Below are 6,745 nucleotides of genomic sequence, written 5' to 3'. Positions count from 1 at the left end.
GCCGCCGCCGACTCTATCAACCCTTCCCCTGCAGCATCCGATAGCTGCTGCCTCCTTTTTTGTACTTCCCCATGGCTATCGCTTCTCTCCCCTCACTTGTACGGTTATCCCCAGCGCAATGTGGGCGCTGCTTGGCCAGGACGGTCTTACCATGTTAGTTTTAATAAAAGTACTTCTTCTTTTTTTTTTTTTTTTTTTAAAGTGCCCTGAGTTCCTGCTTCTTTACACCAGTCCCATCCTGGGGCAGGGGGAGTAGAGCCTGCTGCATGGTAGGGTAGGACATGCCGGGAGGGGAGGGGGCTGGCGCTGGCACTAGCCCTAGTGTCCTAGTGCAGGACTACCCTGACACCTGTGTGTGAGGCCTCCTCCCACTGAGGGGGTCTTACTGCACTGCCTTGTATTATTTCTTGTGCGCTGACCTCCCCAGCCCCCTGGTGCAGGGGTGCAACAAGCACTGCCAGCTGCCTTGCTTGGACTGGAGCTGCTGAGTTGCAACCAGCTGCTGGGGGTCCTGAGAGCTGGGCTGGGGTGGAAGTGCTGGTGTGTCTGAGATGTGGGGGCAAGCACTGTGGAACCTAGCCCTGCCACACTGGTGGCACAACGCATGGAGCCAGTGTCTTGAGGCAGCTGGGAGCCTGCAGAAGGCAGGCAGGGCTGTGCCGTCTCTTCCCCTGGGCTTAGCTTTCGCTTGGCCCCTGGAACCTGTTCTTTACCTGGGCTGTCCCATCACCGAGGTCATCTGCCCCAGCGCTTAACAAGCGCGTGGCTATGAGTCGTTTAAACCGATCTACTGCTCATCCGCTTCCAGAACAGGCTTACCTGGTTGTCACCACAATTTATTGTATTTCTCTCTCCCCCTTGTCTAGACTGAACTACTCGAGTTCTCTTGCTCTTTTCTCATCCGTTAGTTTTCAAGGCTTCCAACCTCTCTCCCTACCTCTTCCTCCAGGACACGGTGCCCAAACCGGGATGTGATGCTCCAGCAGTGGTCTTGCTGCAGCCCTATAAAAGATTCCTTGTTACATCTCACCCTCACTAGCCTCCAGGCCCCCTCTGAGCTTTCACTGTTAACTATGGGGCAATAATTAGGGCAGGTCTTGTGCAGCAAAGAGCTAGAGCCACAGCAAGGCCCAGCATCTTGTCTTCCAGTCTGGATCTGCTATAACCCTCTTTTCTACCCCCCGGGGGTGAGATGAGGCCTAAGCCCAGCCAGGTGCAGTGGAAGGAGATGCAGCACAATGTGACCCTGGTAGCAGCCTCCAAGGGCAGGTGCCTGCAGGGGCTGCCTAATCTGCCCCCTGCCCCCCGGGCAGCAGCGCTGGGCTGGGCATGGGAGTTGCAGGTACCCTCACGGTATGGGGGTGGGGTGTACAGCAACACAGGTGAGCTGAACCCCCTCCCTGGTGCCCCTGGGGCATGGCTGGTGCTGCAAGGGCTTGGAGCAGGGGGCCAGGCTGGCCAGGTCAAGCCACCTGCAGAGCTCTTATCTCTGCAGAGCTCAGCTGCTGCCTCGCTCTGGGTGCTGCTGCCACCTCCCAGCCTGGGCTCTCGCCTGTGGCCTTGCTAACGAGCATTGTGGGGGAAGTGGAGTTGATATAATGACAGCACCTCGCCTCTGCTGTGGGGGCTGCGCAGCCACAGCTGGCCCAGGCTGCTCCGGCTTTGCTGGGAACAGCTGGAGCTGTGGGGGCAGAGAGAGCCCCTTTGCTGGGACTCCCTCTTCGGAGCCCTGGACCTGGGGCCTGGGTCCCTACAGGAAGTCCATGGGGGCTGTAGACTTCCTTGGGAGCAGGGCCCAGAGTTGCTGCCTGAATGGACTGGGGGATGGGTTTGTTGTGCATGGGGCAGGGGTGGCCTGCTGAGATTCCCCCAGTGATAGCAAAAGGCACCTTTCCCATTGCAGCAGGAAGAAATGACCCTGCCAGGGGCATGGAGAGCTGGGAGAGGAAGCCAGGAGCCTGGATGAGCACTGGCTGCAAAGCTTCCAGCTGGGCCCCTCCCTGGGGGATGGCTGCTGCCTGCCTGAGCCGGCTGGGGCTGGGACCTGGGATTCCCCCGCCTGGGAGCAGAGGCCTCGTGGGGCTGGGACCTGGGATTCCCCCGCCTGGGTGCAGAGGCCTCCCCTGGCCTCTTTCACCTGCCTGGAGTAATGCATCCTGGCAGGGGCCCAGGGGGAGGGGGCACTTCCCCGCTCAGAAAGCAGCTTGTAACCTGAGGCTGGGTGTGGGGGGGAGCAGGGACTGCTCCATCCCCCCAGCCTCCGCAGCAGCCTGGAGACTGGTCCGACTGGTTTTTCCGGCGCGGGTGCTGCAGCCCTCCAGGGCCCTCTTCCCCAGCCATCTCCTGCCCCTGTGTTGCCCAGCTTCCCCCAGAGCAGCCCCCCAGCTGGGTGTCCCAGGAGGCACCCTCCACCACCCCCACATCCTGCAGCTCCGCTCTGCACCCCGAAGTGAGCCAGGGTGTGCGAGGGCCTGACTCCCTTCTCTGCCCAGCAGGGGGCAGCACAGCACAGCGCAGGGTTGGGATCTGTCCCCAGGGCGGGCACTGGGAGCAGGGAATGCGTCCCTGCCCCGTAGCCCAGGCACCTGGCCTACCACCTGGGTCTGGCATGACCCTGCCCGCCTCCCAGTTGAGCCTGTGGGATCCTGGCAGCCCTGGGCAGCTGCTGTGGGTGCTTCTGAAACCATCCCGGGCTGCAGAGCAGACTGGGTGCGCTCGCCCCCTCGGCTGCTGGGTGGAGGGCGGCAGGTGCTGGGCTTCCTGGCCTGGCATGCCCTGCTTGCTGCCCCTGCTTTTGGTACGCGGGTTGCTGGGACACGGATGATAGTAACTGGTGCAGCTCAGGTGGCTGCTCGCCTGTGCCACCTGCTCGCTGCTGGCATCGGTCGGAGCTGTCTGGCTACGCTCCCACGTGCAGGTGCCAGCGATGTGCCATGGAGCCCCAACCCACTCCAAGGGGCCTTCTGGGGAGAGCAGCTGCAGCTGGAGACAGGCTGGAGGGGTGGGAGGCAGTGCAAAGGATGGCTCCTGACAATAGCGGTGAGCAATAAGGCAGAGGTCTTATTTCTCCTCAGTTGCCCCTGCAGCACCTTCCCATGCAACCTGGGTGCTGGGGGCCAGCCCAACACCCGCCAGTGATGACCCATGGAAGAGGGGGAGTGGAGCAACAGGGGTCTCAGTGGCTTGGGGTAGGTGTATTTGGAGCTAGGACCACAGGTCCGTGAGCCATGTTTCCGGTGGGAGGATAGGGGGTACGAAAGCAAACCCTACTATGCATGCAGGGCCCTGGATGCCAAGGAGGCGGGTATGGGCAGCCCCTGCGGCAGGAGGGATCTGCCCCACTTGGCTGCTGCCCCCTTTCTTCTTACCCCCCCATCTGGTCCTGGGAGGGTGACCCCAGACCCCTAGCTCCAGGCCCCTCCATGCCGAAGGACGTGACTAGGAGAAAGGGGTGGGGCAGGAGCCTGGGCACCTCCTCGCTCCTGCCTGGAGCTGTTGGCAGTGTTTGGAGCAAGGCTCTGGCCATGCAAAGCAGCTCGCATCTCCCCTCCAGCACCCCGGGCACGGCGCTGAGCACAAGTGGGTTGGCTGTTGGCTTTGTTTGCTGTGCCCATTCATCACCCTCTCCATCCTTCGCTGCTGCCCACTCTGCCCCACGTTGCACTTCTAAAGGATACCACCCCCTCGGGCTCCTGGCATGGGTAGGGTCCAGCTCTCCTGTGCCTGGGCCCCTGTTCCTAGTCTCAGGGCAAGGCCTATGGCTGCTCGAATAGGACATGCCCATGAGCCAGCTGGCCTCCCCATGCTCCACGATGAACCTTGCTCTCCTGCTGCTGAGGTCAGAACAGGGAGCAGGCGCCCTCCAGGCACACGCTTAGTCCTAGGGGTAGCCTATGCCCCCCGGTCCTTCTGTCCCCTGGCGCAGGGCCATGCTAGAGATTGTGGTCATCAGGTGAGCACTGAGCTGGGCATATCTGCACCCAGGAGAGCACCTGCTTGCTGGGATGGAAGAAAAGGCCTGGAGTTGCCTGTCCCTGCGGAGCCAGCAGTGAATAATTCAAAGTTTAAGGCACGACTTGGCCAGTGCATGTCCGTGGGAGCCCTGTCCATCACCTGCCAGCAAGCAGCAGGAGCCGGGCAAGTGAAAGGGGAAGCTGGACTCAAGGGCAGTGTCCCCTTTCACCAGCCTGGTGGTCACCAGCCCGCTGCCGGGTGTTGTGGGGATGACTGGGCCAGGGTGCTGCACAGATGCATGATCTTTGCCCCACGGGGCTTCCAGGACCAGAGGCTGTTGAGAGGGAAGTGGTAAGGAGGGACTGAAAGGAGCAGGAGCCCCTTCCCGGGGCCCAGCGAGAGGCTGGTCTGATGGTGCAGTGCCCAGGTAGGGAGGCTGGAGCTGACATCGGAGGCTGCGTGAACTGGGGACAGTGACGGGTGGCCTAGGGAGGGCCTGGAAAGTGCATGGTGGATGGCTGAGAGCGCAGTGCAGGAAGGGGCAGAGCAGGTAGGTGCCCTGGCCACAGCCGCAGGCCGGAGGTTGATTGCTGCCCACCCACAGGCTGGAGAATACGGGGTGGGGGAAAGGATACGGTACGATGTGACCCCAGGCGGGAGGATGGGAGTGGACGATGCCTGGGCTCCTGGGAGGCATGAGAGACCAGGAAGGGGGCAGAGTGAGGAGGAAGTCGTGGTGGCGACTGTGGGCGCACACGCCACGGTTGGTCCAGCAGCTGTTGCTAGCAAGGTGCACTTCTTTCTCCTGCACGGGGGCCAGCTCTGCTGTGTCCTCCGCAGCCCGTCTCATCTGCAGCACGTGGCGCCTGCATGCCCAGGCCCAGCCGGCTGCCTGCTCCCTGTGTGCCCCTGCCTCGGGCTGCCCTTGAGTCCAGCTACAGCATCCGGCTGGCCACCCCAGCAGGGACAGGAAGCAGAGCTGAGCCACTGCAGTGTTTGCAGTTTCGGTGTTTGTTCAGCAAGAACTTTGCCCTTGAGACCTGGGCACAGCAGGCCCCACTCCAGGCTTCCTGCCTTATGCAATCCGTGCAGCTCTGTGGGGGCCCGGCTGGAGGGAAGCAGCAGGGGTGAAGCAAAAGCCCTGGTCCCTTCTGCATGGGGGGGACTAGCAGCCCACCTCCACGCTGGGCCAGCTGGCTCTAGCACGCTTGCAGTCGCAGCAAACAGCTCATGCCCGAGCTCTCCTGCCCGCGCAGCCCCACCCGGCATGTCCCGTCACCAGGCTGAGCTCACTGGGGCAGAGGTGGCCCCACGCCTCACCTGTCAGCCCTGTTTGTCACCTTCGTCCTGCCCAGCATCCGCTCCCAGCCGCCCGCCCTCAGACAGGGTGTGGGAAGACACCTTCCCCTTCTCCTTTCACTTCCCTGGCTCCTGCCCCTGCCCTGGGGCCAGCTCGCAGGCCTGGTGGCTCCTGAGGTTGGGGCCCGGGGCCTGCAGCTGCTGGTGGTTGCTGGCTGCTTTCTAAGCTGAGGTCCCTGGTCCCACTTCCCAGTCATAGTTTCATAGTTTCATAGTTTTAGGGTCGGAAGGGACCAAATAGATCTTCTAGCCCGACCCCCCGCCAGGGCGGGAGAACAACCCAAAAAAAAACACCCTAAAAACAAAAACGGGACTCAAATGAGTCCAGCCAGGTAGGCATCCAGCCTCTTCTTAAAGACCCCCAGGGTAGGGGCCAGCACCACCTCCCTTGGAAGTTGGTTCCAGCTCCTAGCTGCCCTAACTGTGAAGTAGTTTTTTCGGATGTCCAATCTGTACCTCCTCTCCATCAACTTGTGCCCATTACTCCTTGTTATGCCAGCGGGGGCTAGGGGAAACAGCGTCTCCCCTAAACCCTTCTGGTTCCCCCTAGTGAGTTTATAGACGGTCACCAGGTCCCCCCTCAGCCTTCTCTTGTGGAGGCTGAATAGGTTCAGGTCCCCTAGGACTGCTAGGGACACACCAGTCATGGGTGTCCCTAGCACACGGGGTCGAGCATCGGCACTTTGTTGGGGTCTTCCAGTGCTCAGAGGCCTCTGGACACAGGCTTTGCAACACAGGGGACCCCAGGGGGGCTGCAAAACCAACGCACCCAAACAGCACCCCGGGACATGGCATCCTTGACCCCGAAACCTGCCTGGTGCTACAGCCCTGCTGATGGGGGGGCAGCCGGAGCCCCTGTGCCTGGCACCCCGGGGCAGCCTCCTAAGACCACGAGAGCAGCCACGTATGGGGCAGGGCATAGGTCTGTCGCGCCTGGTCTCAGAGAGTCTGCCGCCACCTACAAGTTTATCGGGGTGACCACCAGGACCTGGGGGAACGTTTGTTCACCAGAGCGCCCCAAGGGATGACGAGGTCGAACGGTCACAAACTCCTGCAAGACCGATTCAGGCTGGACATAAGGAAGAACTTCTTCACTGTCCGAGCCCCCAAGGTCTGGAACAGCCTGCCACCGGGGTGGTTCAAGTGCCTTCATTGAACACCTTCAAGAAAAAATTGGATGTTTATCTTGCTGGGATCCTATGACCCCCGCTGACTTCCTGCCCCTGGGGCGGGGGCTGGACTCGATGGTGGTCCCAGGTCCCTTCCAGCCCTGATGTCTATGAAATCTACGGGAAGGAGGTGGGGGTCACCCCGGGCAGGATCAAGCCCCGTGTCCCAGCTCTACACCCTGGCCCGCGTCTCCAGGAGGGTGCCGGTCCGCGGGTGCGGAGGGAGGGGCAGCCCCCCAGGCCGGACCCGCGCGCGGCGGGGG

Source organism: Alligator sinensis, unplaced genomic scaffold (assembly GCF_000455745.1).
Source record: "Alligator sinensis unplaced genomic scaffold, ASM45574v1 scaffold255_1, whole genome shotgun sequence".
Lineage (NCBI taxonomy): Eukaryota > Metazoa > Chordata > Crocodylia > Alligatoridae > Alligator > Alligator sinensis.
The sequence above is the reverse complement of the archived record's forward strand: the minus strand, read 5'-3'. Positions refer to the sequence as shown.